Source organism: Colossoma macropomum, unplaced genomic scaffold (assembly GCF_904425465.1).
Source record: "Colossoma macropomum unplaced genomic scaffold, Colossoma_macropomum, whole genome shotgun sequence".
In the NCBI taxonomy this organism is placed as follows: Eukaryota; Metazoa; Chordata; class Actinopteri; order Characiformes; family Serrasalmidae; genus Colossoma; species Colossoma macropomum.
The window spans coordinates 1-21,597 of NW_023494912.1; the positions used below are offsets into that span (position 1 = coordinate 1).

Here is a 21,597-nt window from a genome sequence, read left to right on the forward strand (position 1 = left end):
CCTTGTTTTTGCTTGTAAAAATAAATTGCTCTCCGTTGATTTACGAAAATAAAAAGTCATCTGTTTTATGTGACTTACTTTATGATTTACTGTAATTAAAGGTTTACACTACATTTGAAGTTTACCACGTATCTGTTTGCTGGGCATCATAATTATTTTAAACCTGCACAGCTGAACATGTCAAACTGTTACACAAATATTGAAATTATGTTCACTGCAGTTTCCTCTGATTTCTAAATAAGAATGTAATTAATATTAATTTGTATTGAAGTATGATTTTGATTCCTACTTCCCAATCATTTCTCCCAACACCACAGTGACTGTTCATTCCTTTTTTTTCCATTTTCCTGAAATCTCTCTCTCTCTCTCTCTCTTTCTCTCACTCTCTCTCTCTCTCTCTCTCTCTCTCTCTCTCTCTCTCTGTCTTCCTGTTTATGCTTGATCTCCTTGTCTCTCTTGCTTCTCTGTCCTCATTTAATTGCTTGACAACCAACAATGGAGCTTGACACCTAAGCCACTGATCGTAAATCATGTCTGTCCAACCTGAGCTGCTACTGCAAACAAAGTGTAGTTTAAAAAAATCATCAAGATAGTATTTAATGAGTAATCTGTTTATTTCCAACATGAACACTCACATAGTAAACAACTTGCTTTTGGACCATAGGTGTGTTGACCTGTGTTACTTTTAATGCATGAAAGAACCTCTCAAATTAATTCATTTCTATTCTCGCATGTTAATATTTCAGGAAGAATCAGGCTGGTTGGTGGTTCTCGCTGCTCTGGGAGAGTGGAGGTGCTTCATGGAGAGACCTGGTCCACAGTGTGTGATGCTGACTTTGACCAGAAGGATGCAGAGGTTGTGTGTCGAGAGCTGGGCTGTGGGCTTCCTGTGGAGGTGCTGGGAGCAGCTGCTTTTGGCAGAGGGGAGGGTCAGGTGTGGTCAGAGGAGCTTCAGTGTAGAGGCAATGAATCTCAGATTTACTTCTGTCCAACATCATCTTCACTCAAACACAACTGCTCCCATGACAATGATGTGGGCCTGATGTGTGCTGGTAAGAGGAACATATAGATCTATTACTTCTACCTGCTTTTATTTAATCTACTACATGTCATACAGTGCCCTCCACAAATTTTGGCACCCATTGTAATCATGATCAAAATGAGCTGTAAAAATATTCTTAATTACTTATTTCAAAGTATTATCAAAATCCAACCTTTAAGTTATGATTATAGACAGAAAAACTAAATCTTGTCATGAAATAAATATTTTTCACAATTGTTGGCACCCCTATAAATTCTTAAGAGTGAAATCTAACTGACATGTATTCTCATTCATATTTCATGTTTTAAAGTTCAACTTAGTTAATAGGAACACTTAAACGGTCTGCCACGACCTCCTGTTTCACTGGGGAATATATATGAAGAAACACAGGCCAAATTCCCTCGGTCATCCATCACTAAGACAACGATGAGAGAATACAGCAGTGATGTATGACAAAAAGATGTTGAGCTGCACAAACCAGGAAATTGCTACAAGAAAACAGCAAAACTATTGAAAACATTAGTTAGGTACTGGGGTCAGAGCACCTCCCAAGTTACAGTCAAACACCACCTAAATAACCACAAGTTGTTTGGGGGGGATTACCAGAAGAAAGCCTTTGCTATCAAGGACCAACAAACTCAAGCTCCTGCAGCTTGCCCAAATTACTGGACCTTTCAGTGGGACTGTGTTCTATGGTCAGATGAGACCAAAATAGAGGTTATTGGTAACAAACAGCAGTAGTGAGTTTGGTGTGGACACAAAGATAGCAATGCAGAAAAGTACCTCATCTCCACTGTGAAGCATGGTGGTGGATCTGTGATACTGCGGGACCAAAGGCTCTGGACAATTTATCTGGAAACATGGTATCACAGACTCCATTACGTACCAGCAGAAATAAAATCAAAACTTGACTGCTTTAGCCAGGAAACGTGGATCTTCTAGCAGGACATTGATCCAAAGCACGCCTCAAAATCAACACAAAATTTATTCACTGACCACAGAATCAAGGTTTTGCCATGGCCAACCCAGTCGCCTTACTTAAACCCCATAAAACACAGTGTAGACCTCGGAACCTGAAGGATCTGAAGAGGTTCTGTATGGAGAAATGGTCTCATTCCCGTTAAGCATTATAGAGGACTCAGAGTTGCTATCTTTGCAGAGGGAAGCTGCAGAAAGTGTTAAATCAGGGGGTTCCAATAATTGTGACACATATGTGAGAAAAATATTTATTTCCTGGTAAGACTTTTTTCAGTCATTGTACTTCAAAAAACATTAGATTTTTGTTAACATTTTGAATGAAAGATCAGAAGGATAAGCAATAAAAATGCTTTTAAGGCCTGCGTTGCTCATGTTTACCAGGTGTGCCAATATTTGTGGACAGCACTGTATTTATCTCTCTCCCTCCTTTTTGTACAGCCAGTGTGAGGTTGGTGGATGGTGGCAGTCGCTGTGCTGGGAGAGTGGAGGTTCTTCATAGAGGACTGTGGGGAACATTGTGTGATAATAGCTGGGATATGAATGCTGCTGCAGTTGTGTGTAGAGAGCTGAGATGTGGGGAGGCTCTACATGGACTCAGTGATGCTTATTTTGGAGCAGGATCAGGACCAATCTGGATGAATAATGTTAATTGTAATGGTTTAGAGTCTACACTGAAGAACTGTATTTCTCCAGGATGGGGTAAACATGACTGTGATCATAATAAAGATGCTGGAGTCATTTGTTCAGGTATTCATCACTACATAACCACTTACGTTTTTGGTGTCAAATAAAAACAAACTGAGACATCAAACTCATTGTAATAAAACAAATATTTATTAAAAGAATTTTTTTAAACATCAACACTTTATAGCTAATAAATAGATCACCTATTTGTACAATGCAATGACAACGAATTACAATGACAGCCTAGTGATTCTGATGTCTGGGTGATCCCAAACTGGTTTAGCACATGAAAACATTTTTCTCAATCATAAATGTTTGTCTAATTAATAGATTTCTATTTCTGCATATTAATATTTTAGGTGGAGTCAGGCTGGTTGGTGGTTCTCACTGCTCTGGGAGAGTGGAGGTGCTTCATGGAGAGACCTGGTCCACAGTGTGTGATGCTGACTTTGACCAGCAGGATGCAGTGGTTGTGTGTCGAGAGCTGGGCTGTGGGCTTCCTGTGAAGGTGCTGGGAGCAGCTGCTTTTGGCAGGGGGGAGGGTCAGGTGTGGTCAGAGGAGCTTCAGTGTAGAGGCAACAAATCAGAGATTTCCTTCTGTTTAACATCATCTTCACTCAAACACAACTGCTCCAATGACAGTATTGTGGGTCTGGTTTGTGCTGGTAAGGACTACATTTGTAGATTGAAAAAAAGTTTGCCGTTGTTATGGATTTACTGTAACAAAAATGTATCTGATTTCATATGACTTACTGTATGATTTACTTTAGTTAAAGGTTTTAAAAGGTTTACACTGAGGTTTAACATGTATCTGTTGTGCTGCTGTGCATCGTAATTATTTTAAACCTGTACAGCTCAACAAGTCAAACTGTTATGCTAATAATGAAATGACATTCACTGCAGTTTCCTCTGATTTCGAAATAATCATTAATGCAATTAATACTTATTTGTAATTAGGTATGACTGTGATTCCTACTTCCCATTCATTTCTCCTAGCACCACAGTAACTGTTCAATTACTTTTAACCATGGTGTGGAGCTGAGTGTGCTGAGTTTCTCTCTCTCTCTCTCTGTCTGTCTGTCTCTCTCTCTGTCTCTTTGTGTTTGTTGTACAGACAGTGTGAGGTTGGTGGATGGTGGCAGTCGCTGTGCTGGGAGAGTGGAGGTGTTTCATAGAGGACAGTGGGGAACAGTGTGTAGTGATCGCTGGGATATAAATGATGCTGCAGAGGTGTGTAAAGAGCTGTGCTGTGGAGACGCTGTAGCTACGTTGAGTAATGCTCATTTTGGACCAGGATCAGGACCAATCTGGATGGATGAAGTGGACTGTAGTGGATCTGAGTCTACACTAAAGAACTGTAAATCACAGGGATGGGGTAAACATGACTGTAATCATGGTGAAGATGCTGGAGTCATCTGCTCAGGTGAGCTGCAGTCAGTGATCACATCTATGAATGAACAAATGTCTAATATCATCATTACTATAATATTCATTTTCTAAAGATTTTAAATGTTATTATCTTTGATCTTTTACACCAGTGGCTCTCGGATGGGGTACATTAAGATTAATTGCAGAAAATGTGAAAGTAATGAAAAATATTAGTTGTGAAATAAAAAGCTCACCTATTTTAAAAGGAAAGAGTTAATAATATGAATTCCTGAATTGTTTCCAGGCAAAAAGCAGTACACTGCCTAACACTGCCCTCAACACACACAGCTCTTCCACTGCAGACTGCAACTTCTAGCTAATCACTCAAATGAAATTCAGATAGGAAAACTGACAGTATATAGAAAAGATACCACCTTCCTATGCAGAGTTTGTACAGATTTTTTTTTATAAGACCTCCTCTAGACATAAACTGTAAAAAAATTGATCAAGAGAGCTTGTTTTATATGATCACATCATTCAGAGGGTTTGGTTTATGTGTTAGACCATTAGGAGAATTAAATCACTAATTCCACCTGAAGATTGTCAAATATCCCCTATTAGCTAATGTAAAGGAATTAAATTTGTTTTCGTTTGCATCTATATTAAGATATTAAGAGAGTCAACCAAATGTGAGTCATGAGATTGAACCACAAAGTTTGTATTCCCCCTGAGTATCATCATATCATCAATATAATTTTTTAAGAAAAAAGAAAAAACATATGTGGGAGTTTCTGGCATTTGTCTGAAAATCTTGAAATGGAAAACCACAAACCCAAAAAGCTTGAAATTACAATACATATTATTTCCAGTTTTTACCAAGTGTCAGGTTTAAGAAAATCTACTTCTTTCTCTATATTGTGCACAGTGTTAACATTATTAAAATACTCACAGGTCACAGAAAGTCCAGACTTGCTGATGGAGTCCACCTGTGCTCTGGGAGAGTGGAGGTGCTTCATGGAGAGACCTGGTCCACAGTGTGTGATGCTGACTTTGACCAGCAGGATGCAGTGGTTGTGTGTCGAGAGCTGGGCTGTGGGCTTCCTGTGGAGGTGCTGGGAGCAGCTGCTTTTGGCAGAGGGGAGGGTCAGGTGTGGTCAGAGGAGCTTCAGTGTAGAGGCAATGAATCTCAGATGTACTTCTGTCCAACATCATCTTCGCTCAAACACAACTGCACTCATGACAGTGATGTGGGACTGGTGTGTGCTGGTAAAGTATTCATTTTTAAATGAGATTCACTTTAAAAGATATTTCTTTATTTACTACCAGTAAACTCAGCCACAGTTTGTCACAATAAATGGCAATTAACTGCTCTTATTCATGTTTATTCCTTTAATGTGATTTTGATTCAGGTTACACAGGGGCTCGGCTGGTGAACAGCTTGGACTCCTGTTCTGGTCGAGTGGAGCTCCAGTACCTCAGTGAGTGGGGCACAGTGTGTGATGTAAGCTGGGATATGAGAGCTGCCAGCGTCCTCTGTGGTCAGCTGAAGTGTGGGAGTGCTGTTGCTGTGTTGGGATCAGACTGGTTTGGGGAGGGGAGTGGCCAGATCTGGGCTGATGTGTTTGATTGTCAGGGGAACGAAACACACCTGTCAAAATGTCCTATTTCATCATGGAGTCGAATTCCATGCTCTCATAAACAGGATGCTGGAGTCATCTGCAAAAGTGAGCTCTTAAAACTGTGCACTGCGTGTTAAAGTAAAACCCACCCTTTTACTAAATGAGTGTGTCATTGGCACCATCAATCAATCCCTCCTTTTCAGGTTCCCCTGTGGTGTCTCATGAAGGAAGCGTGCGGTTGTCTGGAGAGATGGAGTGTGAGGGGGAAGTGGAGGTTTACTTCAGGCAGGACTGGAGGAGTGTTCTGCTGGACTCCTGGAGTGAGTCTGAGGCCTCTGTGGTCTGCAGACAGCTGGGCTGTGGCTCTGTGCTCAACTTCTCCAGCTCCTCTCCAACCCGACCTGATCACAGTCACATGTGTGTGATGGGTTTCAACTGTACTGGAAGTGAAGCTCATCTGGGGAACTGCAGCAGTGCACAAGCAGTCAACTGCAGCTCCAGAGAACAGCTCTCAGTCACCTGCTCTGGTCAGTATTAACACACCTAATTATTTAAAATGCCTAAAAAATGCATTTTAATTTTAATCATTTCACAGTCAGAAGATTAACTTACCTCATCTTGTGGAGGTGTGTCATGGGGGGGGGGTGGGGGAGCAATAAACTAAGTAAACAATCTTAATTTTATTAATATAAATGATTGACCATTCCAATTTGGTAGTACTGAAACAATCATGGCACTAACAAAACTTCAGCAATTGTTTCAGTAGTGACTGTTTGGGTGGTTAGAATTTCAGATAGTTTTGAGCAGAACTCAAAAACGCTAACCAGTACATAACCAGCAAACATAGCTTTGTTCACATAAAATAAAATTATCACTCATAAAAACACAAAACACACCCCGATGATGACGGCCGCGAGAGCACACAGGGTTCCCTCTCGGCTCGGGTGCTCATGCTGATCTGGCTGGCAGCGTGAGCGCCTTTTAAAAGAGCTGAGAGAGAGACAGACGGACAAGCATCAACTGGCTCTCATTAATGGCAGCGTGAGCACCTGAGCCGAGAGGGAACGAGAGCTCGCTGCTCCGCCTCCCCGTCACCGCCCCCAGCTTGCAGCGCGGCTGCCTGGGTCGAACGTAAGGTATCCTGAAGCGGCCTCGCTGCGGCACAGGGGGCGGGGCCTGGGCATCTCGTGGCCGGCACCATAGTCTTCGTCCTCCTTCTCATAACGTCACTCGCGTGACCCGCGTTCGTTGGCGGAGCTCGGGCTTTGCGCTCCGCCCCCTCCCCCACTCACGGCTCTCTCCCTGCTGTCCTCGCCAAGGTTCGTCGCCGCTGTGTGTTCGGGCCCCGCCTTCCTGCCGGCTCTCGCGGCCCTCATCGTCGGGGCCCAGGGGGCGGGCGCATGCCACAATGTCCTTTGATAGTTACAATTCTTAAGGTTGTGTAATGACTTTGGGACACATTTACTTTACAATAATGGAATCTAACTGCTCACCATGCGGCCATGAGGGACAGGGATGCAGTCTCACTTCCTGCTCTAAAATTCAGGGGTGTGAATGAAATAAGACTCTGCCTATGGACTAAAACTTTTTGTTTTGGTAGTGAGGGACTGCATTTAGAATGAATTTAATAGAATTGTTCATATTTGTTATGATGAAACCAAATACATCTTAACATTGCCAAGGACATTTTATATGATTTAAAAAAAAAAAAAAATGAAATTTTATACTTGTATATGTAAAACCCAAACTGATAATTTGTATATAAGGTCATGAAGGCAATTTATTCACTCATTAATCTCTATATTTTGTAAATGTTACTATCAATAACCTTATTTCACAGAATTCTTTCCAGTTTAAATGTTCTCATGACAATGCCATTATATCAGAACAGTTTCTCCACACTCACTCAGACTTTTCAAACTGAAACTCAAAACTCACAAAAACAGACAATGAAGGTGCGTTTGCTGGAGAAAATTCCCCAATTCATTCACTTTAAAAGTGCAAGTGGTGTTTCAGGGTATGTGAGCTTATTGGATGCAGTCCACTATAGCATGAAGAACTTGAATTACTGTGTGTGTGTGTGTGTGTGTGTGTGTGTAGGTAAGTTTAATTCAGCTCACAGCTCCATCAGGCTGGTTGGTTCTGGGGGAGACTGTGCAGGAAGGCTGGAAGTTTTCCACAGCGGCTCATGGGGGACAGTGAGTGATGACATGTGGGATATTAAGGATGCGCAGGTGGTTTGCAGACAGCTGCAGTGTGGAGTGGCCCTCAGTGCTCTGGTACCTGCCCAGTTTGGACCTGGAACTGGACCCATATGGCTGAATGAGGTGGAGTGTGAGGGGAACGAGACGTCCCTGTGGAACTGCAGATTTCAGCTGTGTGGAGAGGATGAATGTGGACACAAGGACGATGTAGGAATCATGTGCTCAGGTAAAATGATATTAATGTTTCCTGAAGTTGCAGGCTTTAATGAACATTTTTCAAAAAATACTAGATACTGAATGAATAAATGAATAAATAAATGAAAAATTCCTTAACATACCAAAAATATCTTCATTAATAACTGAGAATTAAGCTTTTAATCTTTCTCCCATCAGAGTTTAAAGAGATCAGACTCACTGAGGGCTGTCTGGGGAATCTGGAAGTGTTCTACAATGGAACCTGGGGTAATGTTTGTGTAAATGGGATGGATGAAGAAACAGCAAGTTTGATCTGTCAGGAGCTGAACTGTGGAAGATCTGGCAGTGAGAGACCTACCAAAGCAAGAGTGGAATCAGCTCCTAACTGGCTGGATAATCTGAAATGTAGGAGTCATGACTCCACTCTGTGGCATTGTCCATCTTCACCTTGGAGACAGAACTACTGTGATAGAAACAACGAGGTGGCTGAAATTACATGCTCAGGTATGGAGCTTGTAATGGCTTTGTAAGATGATATGAACAGAATGTCAAATCGTTTTCTGTTATTTTCTGAGTGCCACCAGACCAAATCAATCAACAGAACTGAATGTTCTAGAGAAATAAATATTTAAGCAAAATCTTTGTGTAACAGCTCAATGACAAATGAATTATCCTAATATACTCACAGAAGAGAAAAATGATCGTGTGTTTCGAAGCCACCTGAAATGTTCTTCATCTCATCACAGACAGTGCTCAAGTAAGAACTAAAAATTAATATAGACAATATGTCATTAACTAGAGCAGACCTTTAATCAAACAAATGTTACAAATGTCATTTTGCTTCTTCATTCAAACATTAATGATTCTCAGATTAAAAAACTATGTTGTAGTGTTAAGCTCTGCAGTTATTAATTCTGTAATGAGTCTTGTTTGTTCGTTGTTGTCTTGTTTGTTACGGTATATCCTCGTGTGTGATGTGTGTGATGTAGATCACCTTCCACTCAGATTGATGGGAGGAAACGGAAGCTGCTCTGGGAGGCTGGAGGTGTATCATAATAAAACATGGGGCTCCATCTGTGCTGATCTGTGGGACATCAGGGAGGCTCAGGTGGTCTGTAGGCAGCTGGGCTGTGGGCCGGCGCTGAGTGCTTTCTTTGGTGCTGGTGAAGGGCCTATCTGGCTGAACAGAGTGAAGTGTAGAGGGAATGAGATTCACCTGTTGGACTGTCCTCATTCCCTGAAGAACCACACTGACTGCTCCCACAGTAAGCACGCTGGAGTCTCCTGTGCAGGTCAGAGGAGCTGCTGGATTTTCAAGTTTTTCATTCACTTTAATCCCAGTGTTATTAATCTCCAGGAATGCAATGAAAGTGAACTTGCTAATGTTGTCTAAAAGTAGTTTGGCATATGTACATCTTTACCTGTAACATTAGAATCAGACTATCCAGCTCCAATTTCAGTCAATATTTGGGTTTTGTGCTTTGGTCGTTGCTTGTTTTTATGTTTTGTTTCTGTATTTACAGACGTTTCTGTACTTTCTACTACTGCACCCATAACAACAACCATCACCTTCACCACTACAGGTACCTTTTTGTCTCTTTGGTCATTTTTCTAATTGTTTCTGAATAGATTGTTAAGTGATTTACACATTTTCTATTCTATATTTTTATTTTCAGTTGGTCAGACAGTGAAGAGAACAAACACTCCTCCACAAACTCTTCCAGCAGCTGTTCCGTCCATCTATCCAATGTCTCTCCTGGTTCTGGGAGCGGTGCTCTTCCTGGCCTTAGTGCTTCTGGTTGTGCTGTTTTACCAGAACAGAGTGCTCAGGAGAGGTAGAGAGATTCAGAGATCATCTACAATCCACTTTCTGTACATTCTCTAAACATCATTAGTCCTTCAATCTGTCATCAGTCTTCTCTTCTACTGAACTGGCTCCATGTTTCTCTCTGTCTCCCTCACAGTGCTCTCTAAGAGGAGGCGTAAGACTCTGACTGAGGCAGTCTATGAGGAGATCGACCGCAGATACATCACTAAAAGAAATGACTCGACTCAAAGAGGTGAATGATATATGGAGTGTTCCACATGAGGATTATTGTATTAAATTAAAGTATACTTTTTATTATTATTATTATTATTATTATTATTAACTTATTATACTTATTATTAACATTAGACATAACAGAAGACACCAGCTATACCTGCTCAGTCTCACTGATCACAGCGATATTTAATGTTCTTGAATTTTTTGATTCAACAGTTGAACAGAAATGAAATAAATGTAATCAAAATCAGTTAAATGAGAGTTTAGTGTATATTAGATGTAATGTGCAGTAATGTGAGTAGATCTACATGTAGTGCAGTGAGTTAATTCTGCTGATAAGCATCTATTAGACAGCTGAAGTTAAACTGTGTAATTCCTGTAAAACTTCCATTTTAGTACATACAGAGAAACCACACAGCTGCAGGTGTGTGGGTGAGAGAGAGGAAGTTAAAAAGGGAGAGAGTGTTGTGTTTTGGTATGTGTTTGTGTGTGTGTTAGTGATCGAGTGAGTGAGAGTGTTGTATCTCAGAGCGTCCTCTACGGTCTGAGACTGCACTGATATTATTTGCTGTAACCAACCCAGTTCACAGTGATCCACAGCACTCAGAGGATTGTGGGTGGTTCTGCATTCTGAACGTGTTTGATGACTCTTCTGCTCTCCTCTAACAGGAAGAATCCTCTCTGAAGAACAGCATTCAGGATATGAGGATGTGGATGAGGAGCTTCTCTCAGGTAAGAGGACCAAAACGTGTGTTTATTAAACAGCCGGAAACTGACAAGCATCACAATCCCCATTTAATAATTAGAGAATTCATATAAATTCATGATTCTGTCAGTATTATGCAAAGAATGTTTACAATAAATCCAATATTTGAAATAAATATGCACATAAATTTGTTCTCTGCAGTTTATAGTCAGATGTGTTTTATTTGGCTTTCTTGTAGGGGTGAAGATAAAATTGATACACTATAATATTGAGATATTATGTGCCTTGTTAGAATAATATTTTTCCAAAAGCCTCATCAGGGATGCAGAAAGTATAAACTACACTAAAGTAAAAGTATAACCACTGTGTCTAAATCTCACTCAATCAAATATGGATGCTAGGAGCCAAAAAAGTATCAATATTTAAAAATCAAATCAAGCAACTGAAGTATATAAAAGCAAAAATGAAATGTTTAGCAAGCCCCCCCAAAGTAACTAATGTTGTAATGAGCTGATCACACTCTGCTTCACACAGTTTGGCCTGCCTTGTCTTAAAGGGGCACTTCAAAAAATGTAACTATTGCTGCATGTGTTGTAAACATGCCTACTCACCTTCTACAGTGATATATATATATATATATATATATATATATATATATATATATATATATATATATATATATATATATATATGTGGAATATGTGGAAATATGTAAATGTGTTGGTTTTCGTGACATCACAGAAACAGTGAACTTAAAACAGGCTGTTTTTGCAGCGGAGTTTCCGTAAATGGACTCTTTGAATCGGGATTTAAATGGTATATTTTAAAAGTTTATTGTTTACATTCGACATCAGACTCTTTTATTTCATAAAGGTGAAGCAAATTCAGTTACATATGATAAGGGACCCTTTAAAATGGCAGCTATTATCTCAGCTTATCAGTACAATGAAAATTGCACTTTACAACTTTTAAGCTCAATTTTACTAAATTTAATGATTACTGATCCTCTGCTGCATCTTGTGGTAAGAAAAAAAAAAGTATTGTGATGATCAAAACAGTGTTTCCAAAAGACCTGAAATGCAAATATGTGATAAACTGGTAAATTAAAAAAAATTGTGATAAAAGTTTAATTGTGATGAGCATTTTTAAATATTCCTTTATTATTATTTTATTATTGTATTTAAATATTCTGTAATTGCCAATTATCATGATTTCCTTACACTCTGTTCTCTGAATTGCAAAATAATTAGAACATGTTCTTACAGTCACAAAATTAAATGTATATCTACATTAAATAAGGTTTCCTGTATATCTACATTCTAAGAGGTGTGTGTGTGTGTGTGTGTGTGTGTGTGTGTGTGTGTACGTGTGTGTGGTGTTGAGTGTTGTTTTTGAGAGCGCCCTCTACTGTTTGCACTAATATTATTTCATGTCATTAACCCAGTTCACAGTGATCCACAGCTGTGTTGTGGGTGGTTCTGTATTCTGAATGTGTTTGATGTTCTGTTCTGCTCTCCTCTAACAGGAAGTGTCCTCTCTGAAGAACAGCATTCAGGATATGAGGATGTGGATGAGGAGCTTCTCTCAGGTAAGAGGACCAGAACATGTGTGTGTTAAACTCTATTCAACTGACAAATATTAACCATTAAGAAACGAGAATTTCTTGGTGTAGGTTTATTTTTTTCCAACGCTTCAGTCTAGAGTAAAACCAATAATGGCACTGGAGGTGGGTAGTAACTAATTATTATATTCCTTAAGGCACATGTACTCAGTAAGATGATGAAGTATTTGTACTTTCCTGATTTTTTTCAAAGGATAATTCATTTTACTTCTGCTCACAATATATTAGTGAGTAAAGAAATCTACAGTTTACTTTTACATTTTACTTTTATATTCTTACATTCTTTGTCTTTAACATTTAGTTACTGATTTATTTTTTATGTGTTTGTGTTTTTGGGGGATAGCATCTATACTGCTTTGTGATTGGTCACTCCTCTCACTACTGAGGTCTATAATTACATTTTAGACCAAAAATATGCCAAAGAAGAGAATAATAGAGCCCAACAAACTACAGGTCCTATGCTGATAGATGCTGAATATACTAAGAAATGTCACAGCAGTTTTACCAGTTACTCAGTGCTTTTTATCAGTTAATCTGTTTCTCTGATTAACGATTTGATTCATCTGTACTTTAAAAGTTTCTGTCAAAAATGATTTCCTCCATAATCTTAATGGGTTCAGGATTTTGAAAATTGTCATGTAAAAACTGCTCTGAATGTTTTTTTTCTTTTTCTTTTTTTTTTTTGAAATATAATTAAAACTAATATAAATAACATTAACAACACATTTTCTCTTGTTGCAGAAAAGTCTCTGACTGGAGTAAAGGCAGAATATTATGATGATGTCACTACCAGTGGCCTGATAAGTGAGTTCTTTTATTAATTCATCACCTGATTTTATCTTTACATTAAACCACAATGTAAAAATATGATTGAACTGTTTGTAAAGTCAGTCTGCTTTGATTTAGGTGAATCAGCAAAAGAGGACACAGCAGAGAGCTATGATGATGTCATCACTACTGGACACATCTCTGATAGTGTAGCAGGTGTGTCTCTAATTTGGAGTTTTACTTTAGAAAGAAGTTGAAATTAAGTAGAGATAAAAAAGTTCAGAACAAATGCTGTAAAAACAGAATAACCAAATATTCATTAACTGTAATAACTAATTTATGGAGCTTTACTGCCCCCTACAGATACAGTCCACAATTACATGCAGGGAGATATTTTGGTTCCAGCAAATCATCATGTCATCATCATGTCCACAAAATCTGGACAAAAATTGATTATTAAATTTATTACATTGTATTTCATAAATAATTTACATAGATGAGCCAAAACATTATGACCACACAAAAACATTAGCAGCAGGTCGTTGGACTTGTCGGCACATCCCACAGATGCTTGATCGGATTGAGGTCTGGGGAATTTGGACGCCACTGCAACACCTTGAACTCTTCTTCATGGTCTTCAAACTATTCCCTAACACTGTGTGCTGTGTCATTCACTGGGCACCAAACACCCTGTTGCTGGTATCTGGTTTGTCCCTCCTCTGACCACTGCCGACAGGTACTCACCACTGCTGACTGGGATCACCCCACATACCTTACCATCTTCTGACCATAACTGTTTGACTCTTGTCAAAGTCAGTCAAGTCTTCATGTCTGCCCATTTCTTCTGCATTCAACGTGACGACTATGAGAACCGACTGTTCGCTTACTGTCTAATATCTCCCAGACCTTGACATGCACTGTTATAACATAATCAACATTATTCACTTAAGTGGTCATAGCGTTTTTACTCATCTGTGTCTATACATATTATTATGTAAATAAAACTCAAATGGAGCTCAAATTATGAACTCAATCAATAGTAGTCTCATAAAGACAAAACATTCAGTAAAATATACCTGAAATACCTGACAAATCTAAAATCTGTATCTTTCTATATGCTTTAAATATCTCTGTGTTTTGGTGTAGAGGACGTAGCAGAGAATTATGATGATGTCATCACTGCTGATCAGAGCTCAGCTGTTGTAACAGGTTTGTAATGTAACAACACTGTAATCTCAAACATGAACACAGTCACTGATGATACTGAAGCTGATTTTAATGTCATTTATCTCTACATTTTGACAGAAGACATGACAAATAACTATGATGATGCTGTTACCGCTGAACCAAACTCCAACATTATGACAGGTACATTTTTCTTAATGTGGACAAATAATTTTAAGCTGAAGCTTTAACAAGGTAAAAATGTCAGGTTTGCTTCTTATTGATATAATTTATCTTCCCATGTTCGTTTAGTGGACACACCAGAGAACTATGATGATGTCATCATAGCTGAACAGGATGTAGGAGGGGTAAAAGGTAAGTGGCTGATCTTGTTGTTTATGTTGCTACATTGCAGATTTACATGAGTGAGGAGGGTGGAGTGAGAGATTTACATCAAGTGTACAGGAAATCTGCTGAAAACATGTTTACATTATCTATGGCTTATGATATATAAACTGTGTCCTCAGACTCTTTTTACTGCACTGTCCATTCACACATGAAGTGCAGCCACATGTATTCATGTACTCAGTTCAAATGACTAATTGATCTTATTAACCTGCACACTCTGAGTACAGTTTGTGTCAGTGACTATGAAGTGTGCACTTGAATAATTCTTCAGCAGAGTTGGGTGGGTCATTCTGTAATACTGAATATCAGTAGTGCAACACTGTCAGTTTGGCAAAAGTAATCAGTCCTCTCTACATCTACACATGTATAAAGTCTGCCTAATGAATAACTTTCTAATGTACAGTAACTGATGTATTTTGTCAGAATTTCTTCTTTTTCTGTTTAAGTTTGTTGGAAGACATGACAGCCTTGCATGAACAATCACAAGGCTGATGTCACTTGTGCTGCCCACACAGCTTAAACACAGCTACACTGTAAAAAATGGCTCATCAGTTCAACATAAAAAAAATACTTAATGTGGTAAAAAGTAAATTAACTAATTTTATTTAACCTAAATAAATTTAACCTAAATTCTTTTAATCAAAGTAATATTTTAGGTAGGACTGATGAGTTGTTTTTTCCAGTGTGGGTTCCCCACCATCTCACTCTTATTGAGCAACTTAGCAAATGGAAACTACCCTTGAAAACATATGGAAACTAGCAACATAGCACCTCTATACCTCTATCTCTAAAAAACAGCATTTTAAATATTTTTACACTTTATTCACTGGGTCAGTGTGAATCATGACGTATGTTCTTTCCATATAATTACATTATAACTACGTAAGTGAAACACATTATATATATTATAGTTAGCTTAACATTTTCTCTTGATAACAGGTGGTTGGACGAGGAGTTCAACATGAAATTATCTGTAAATATTATTATATTTGTCAGAATCAGGTAAAAAAGATGTGAGCAAAAGTAATTAAATTTTGAAAGAAGATTAAAGGAAAACAAGATTTTTACCTTTTAACTGATATGATGAATTGTGCCTAATATGACAAGACACATGAACCAACAAGGTAAAAAAGGTCCTTTTTGATTTCAGGCTGAGTTTAATGAGCTGAGCTGCAGCCTGCAGTACTAAACAGAACCTACACAGTGCTCTATTTACTGTTTTACACATACAGTGTGCTATAAAATAAAGATGTGTTATTTGAGTTAAATGTACTTATTTTCCAGACTATGATGACGTGGAGGAGGAGCCTCAGACAGAGATGAATCATGTGACTGAGAGACCACAGCCAGTGTCTTTCCTCAGGAAACTACATTCAAACTTCTTCAAACACAAGAAATGATTTTATCATCACAAGTCAAAATGTTTCATGGAGAATAAATGAGATAGTGTTTTAAACCCCCTAAATCCCCTAATTTATGTAAACAAATTACAAATTGTTACTACTTTCTTTGACTTTTTCCAACCTTAGAAACATTTACTGACATCTCATCTCATTAAATTATTCCATCAAAATGATTATGATCGTACTTTGATCTCTTAATCCAACTTTTTTATCTTCATTTTGTATCGGATGTGGTCATCATTTGCCAATAGCGTCATTTTTTAATTAAAATTTAAGGAAATGATGGTTTGGATTGAATGTATTAAAGTAAAGGGCTGTTCATTTTCACTGTAGATCATTTTGATGGTAAAGAACTGGAAGATGTTCTGGTCAGAAGTGAATGTTCAGTGATCATCAGTCAGAAAGAGGAAAGTGTTGTTTCACTGTAACTGACTTGTATAACAGTTTTTAATTTTCAGTGTTGGCACTAAAATCAAGCAGCCACTTATAACTATTTATTGTATTTGTTTTGGTCATCCCCTTAATATAATAAAATGATAAAATAATCAGTAGTAAAACACAATTACTCAAACAATATTTTTACTCTTGTTTTTTTTTTCAACCCAAATAAATACCACGAATAAAACAACACAAGGCAAAAATTTAGGCTAAATAAATTTACATGTTTAAAATAAATACTTATTCTGATACTTTAAATGAAACAATGCAAAGCAGTGTTTTGTTTAAATGAACAAACATAATATTTTACATCAATTCAAACCTCAAAAACACTTCAAATCCACTTTTGCCCAGTTCCACTTTTTACTTCTTATATTGTAAAAAAATGCTCTGTATAAAAGTGATTTGTTGTTCTCTTTCAGTTTCTTTCGTAACATAAACACATTAGAGATTAAGTCTCAAATGGCTTCATAACCAATTTATCTTAGGAACGCAGAGGGCCACACATGGGTGAAGTCATGTTTAGATCATGTGACTACAGGGGTGCAAACTCACTGTAGAAGAAAAATATTTGTATGCTCACTGGTTAAAGCTATGCTAGTTACTAGTATGCTAGTAACACAAAGCAGTACCTGACTGGTGTGTTGCTGAATATTGGCATTGTGTTTTCATGAAGGACAGAGGACTTCAGAGTAATGCTAAAATTATTTGTTTACAGCTGGAAAGATAAGTTAATGAATTAAACATACAATTTTGATCTCCCTCACATCTTTGATAGATCAAATACTTTATTTATTATCAGGTATTGCGGACACAACCAAAACAATACACTGTTTGATTGTTTAAAACAGTATAGCAGTATTTTAGTAATAGCATACATGCTAATAGCATTCCTGCTACACACTGAGCAATATCTTTAATCAATCTAAAAATAGAAATAATTACAGTTTCCATTCTGCAGCACAGAGTGTTTATGTAATAGTGGTTGATTCCCATCAGGAAGAGTAAATAAGAGTTCACTAAGCTGTGTTGCTGTCAGTCTGACACTTTCTCAGTAATGTCAGATTTACCAAGTGAGAGCAAATATACAGGATAATTTACATTTAAAGACAGAAAGAGCTCAAACTCAATCATCACACAAAGCTGCTCTGTGCTATATGTCTGCAGTGTATTGAGTCGATTAAGCTTGCAATGTCTCAAGTTACTCTGTAAATAATTCTAACCATTAATGCTCCATGTGTTGGTTTATGCTCCACATTTCCATTCTGGGGTTCTGGAACTGCAGCACTGAACAATCTAAGCATAATGGCTCGTCTAGTTTGAAAATCTGACCTGGTTAATGTTGCTCTAATTCAAACACAAATATTCACAAAAAAAAAAATTCAACAATCTTGAGTTCAGCATTGAAAGAACATGTTTTGTGGCTGACCTTTTTTCAGGTATGTATCTAAACAACCACTGAATTTTTCATTCCAAGGCGGTAGAACGTGACATCGGAGGAGTTAAGAGTCACAGTGCAGCCTATTTAAACAGCTTTGTGTCTAATTCAACAGAGGTAGTTCAGTCTTATTACTAGAAGCTGGCATCAGATCTCTATTCTAGAAAACTGAGATTTTCAGAACGTGTTCCACCTTCAGACAGCTCTGTAAATTACTGCACATCCAAACCACAAAATGGTTCTCAAACCCTAAACACTAGAGCTCCACACAGCACCTGTAGAACCTTTACTGGCTGAGCTACTCAATAACATATGTATGAAACTTGGACATACATTTTTCATTAAAATCACTCATAACTGTAAAACTGAAATAAATTGAATGGTTTAATATTTGTCGCATGTCCGTTTGAAATATTTGTATTGCTATGAAAATAAGTGGGTTGTGTTTATGAAGAATATTAATTTATTCACACAAGACAGATTTGCTTAAAAAGAGTGTGGTGATTTTTGGTGTTCTCTCCACTAAAACCTCCAGCACTGTGAGAGCCAGACCAACTCACAGCCACCAGCAGAATCCATCAAGTGAAAGACACTTTATACTAAAACACATACCTGAATTTCATGTGCTACTCACAAGGTGTGTAACAGAACACAACCAGCCAGACACTCACTGTAAAAAACAAGAAATGAGGCTTTACTTGAAAAAGGTTTGACAGTACTAGTGGATAGTCAGGTGGTGGTCAAATTTTTTGAATCAAAAAAATTGTCCAGGATACTCACAAAGCAGTGTTGAGATGATGAAAAAACAGCACGTGTCCAGATATATAAAGAATAATCCATGGTGGAATGAATAAAGATCAGGAAAAGAATTAGCCACTTGCCCTGGCTGATCAAGAATAATGAGTCACTGAGTCCAGACTTGACTAAAGAAGGTGCTCAACATGGGATAGAGTCCACATGGACATGATGTTGGATGATTACTGGAACAGCATTCAGCAATACAGTTCTGCAGGTCACTTATAATTAATAGAGTCTGGGAGTGAAAAGTAAACAAGGACACATTTCAACACTAAGACATCATCAGCATTTGTTTCACCTCTGTCGACTAGTAGCCTAAATGCGCAGATGCCTCCAGTCAATCAGACACCTTAGCAACAACTTAGAAACACCCTAGCAGCCAATTGTTACATCCTAGTATGCACCATGAAACAGCCTAGCAGCCATCAAGTGCACCCTTGCAACCACCTACAAACACCCTAGCAACTGCCAACAAACACCTTAGGAACCACCTAATACATCTTAGCAACCACATAGTTCACCTTAGCAAGCATAACAACCTGGCAACCACCTTCTGCACCTACACAGTAAAAAAATGAGTTTGCACAAGAAAAAAATTCTAATACCAATTTCCCTGGCTTTATCTTGTTTGGTCAACTTACATAAATGACTGATATCTGTCAGCACTAAAATATTTAGCTGAGCTAACATAAGAATATTTGTTGTACTAATGTACAGCTAGTCTCAAGCAAAGAGGAGAAGAAGTACAACACAGGTGATCACAACTGATCAATCAATAATCTGTCACTGTTCTAAGAAAGTAATATATGCAATATCATATATTAAGACACTACATGCTGCATCATGTTGTCGGGACGAAGTGCAATTCCCGCTCGCTCTGAGCCCCAACATGTGGAAAATTAAAACTAATCTGTTCTATAACTATGTTTTAGTTTGTTAATAAATCCAGTTGTTTGTTCTCATCATAAATGCAGAATAAAATAAAGTTCAGTCAAAAATAAAAGAAAGTTGAATAAAAGACTTCAGCCGTAGAGTTCTTTGTGAAGGACGGAAAAGGCCCTCTTCATTTATTGAGCTTCAGGTGGCAAGATGGCTCCGGACAACGAAATGAAATGCACAATACAGAGACATCATTTTTTATACCCTGTTTGGGGGCGATGAAGCAATCGCCCCCTCCCTCTCACCTTTTCTTATTTCACACTGGTTCCCATTATTTCTTACTTTTACACTTCAGTTGGAAACCCTTATTTCAACCTGTACATGTCCTTGAATTTTTTAAAAAAAACTTGCATGCTCAGCTATTCCAAGCTACTCCCATCGTCTCAATGTTTTTAATCAAATTATGTTTTTGAAACTGGTTCCAACACTGATACTGTCCGGTTCCCTATCAGCTTGGCGCACTCTTTACGGTCAGCTTGCCCTTACAACAAAGCACTAGCTTCTAGAAGCTTCAGAAACTCTCCATTGCGAAATCCCTCAACCTACATACAGCAAGGCCTATCCTTAGTGAGAGGATTTATACACTTTTGTTAATGCACTTTTTGGTATATGATTATGGATTTCTTATTGATTATGGTAGTAATATATTCATTATAATTCCACAATGTCTTGAAAAGTTCACAATTCTTAAAGCTCACATGTGTTCAGAGGTAAGCATAAATGAACTGATAATAGAAATCCTTTAGAAACAATTGCATTAACTGCCTAAGCAAAATATAAACAACTTACACACAATCCAGACATATTGAGTGGAATAGCAGGTAACAGCTACAACATTGTTGACAAAAAATACAAATTAAATTACACCACTGTGCTTGATTATATGTGTACACTTACTGGCCACTTTATTAGGTAATGCTGCCTTGTATTTACTTACTTTTCTATTGAATCCGGTCTATTTAATATATATGTGCACTTTGTAGTTCTGCAATTGCAAATTGTAGCTGATCTTTTTCTCTGCATACTTTTTTACCCCCGTTGCACATCATTCATCAATGATCAGGACCTGCCAAGACCGCCAAAAAGCAGGTATTATTGGTTAATTCTCAGCACTGCAGTGATACTGATATAGTAAGTGTGGTACTAGTGTATCAGATACAGCAATGTTTTAATCACCTCAATGTCACTCCTGGGCTGAGAATAGTCCACTGATGAAGGACTAGAGGATGACCAACACAAACTGTGCATCAGCAGATGAGCTATCGTCTCTGACTTTACATCTACAAAGTGGACTGACAAGGTATGAGTGTCTAATAGAGTGGACAGTGAGTGGACACAGTGTTTAAAAATTCCAGGAGCTGTGTCTGATCCACTCATGCCAGCACAACACTCACTAACACACCACCACCACATCAGTGTCACTGCATTGCTGAGAATGTTTGATGAATAATACCTGCTCTGTGGTGGCCCTGTAAAAAGGGAAAGGGAGGGGCACTGTATACAAAGAAACAGATGGACTCCAGTCTGTAAGCCAGGAGTACTGTAAAAAATAGCCAGTGAGCATTTATGTAGAGTATGTTTGGGAGAGAGAATGAATATCTGAATCCTACCTGTTAAATATACTCAGCTCTTGACAGATGTGAAGGTCTCTGGTCAATTTCTTTGTCACTTGCAGTTTGTGAAGATGGATTCTTCATGACTGCATCTAAAATGAAAAAAATAAGTGAGTAAAATTAGCAATAAATACTCACCATACAAAACATAAGGATAAAGAATCCTG

At 38.1% G+C, this 21,597-nt stretch overlaps 1 long non-coding RNA gene and 1 pseudogene across 1 annotated transcript; both read left to right on the plus strand.

The window, feature by feature from the left end:
- The first annotated feature begins 944 nt into the window (after positions 1-944).
- On the plus strand, positions 945-14,446 carry LOC118800583 (annotated as a pseudogene).
- A 114-nt stretch (positions 14,447-14,560) lies between these two features.
- Positions 14,561-16,216, plus strand: LOC118800582. The gene is made up of 3 exons (XR_005006254.1): positions 14,561-14,597; positions 14,706-14,768; positions 16,086-16,216. It is a non-coding gene; the product is annotated as an uncharacterized LOC118800582 (long non-coding RNA).
- Positions 16,217-21,597: the final 5,381 nt, after the last annotated feature.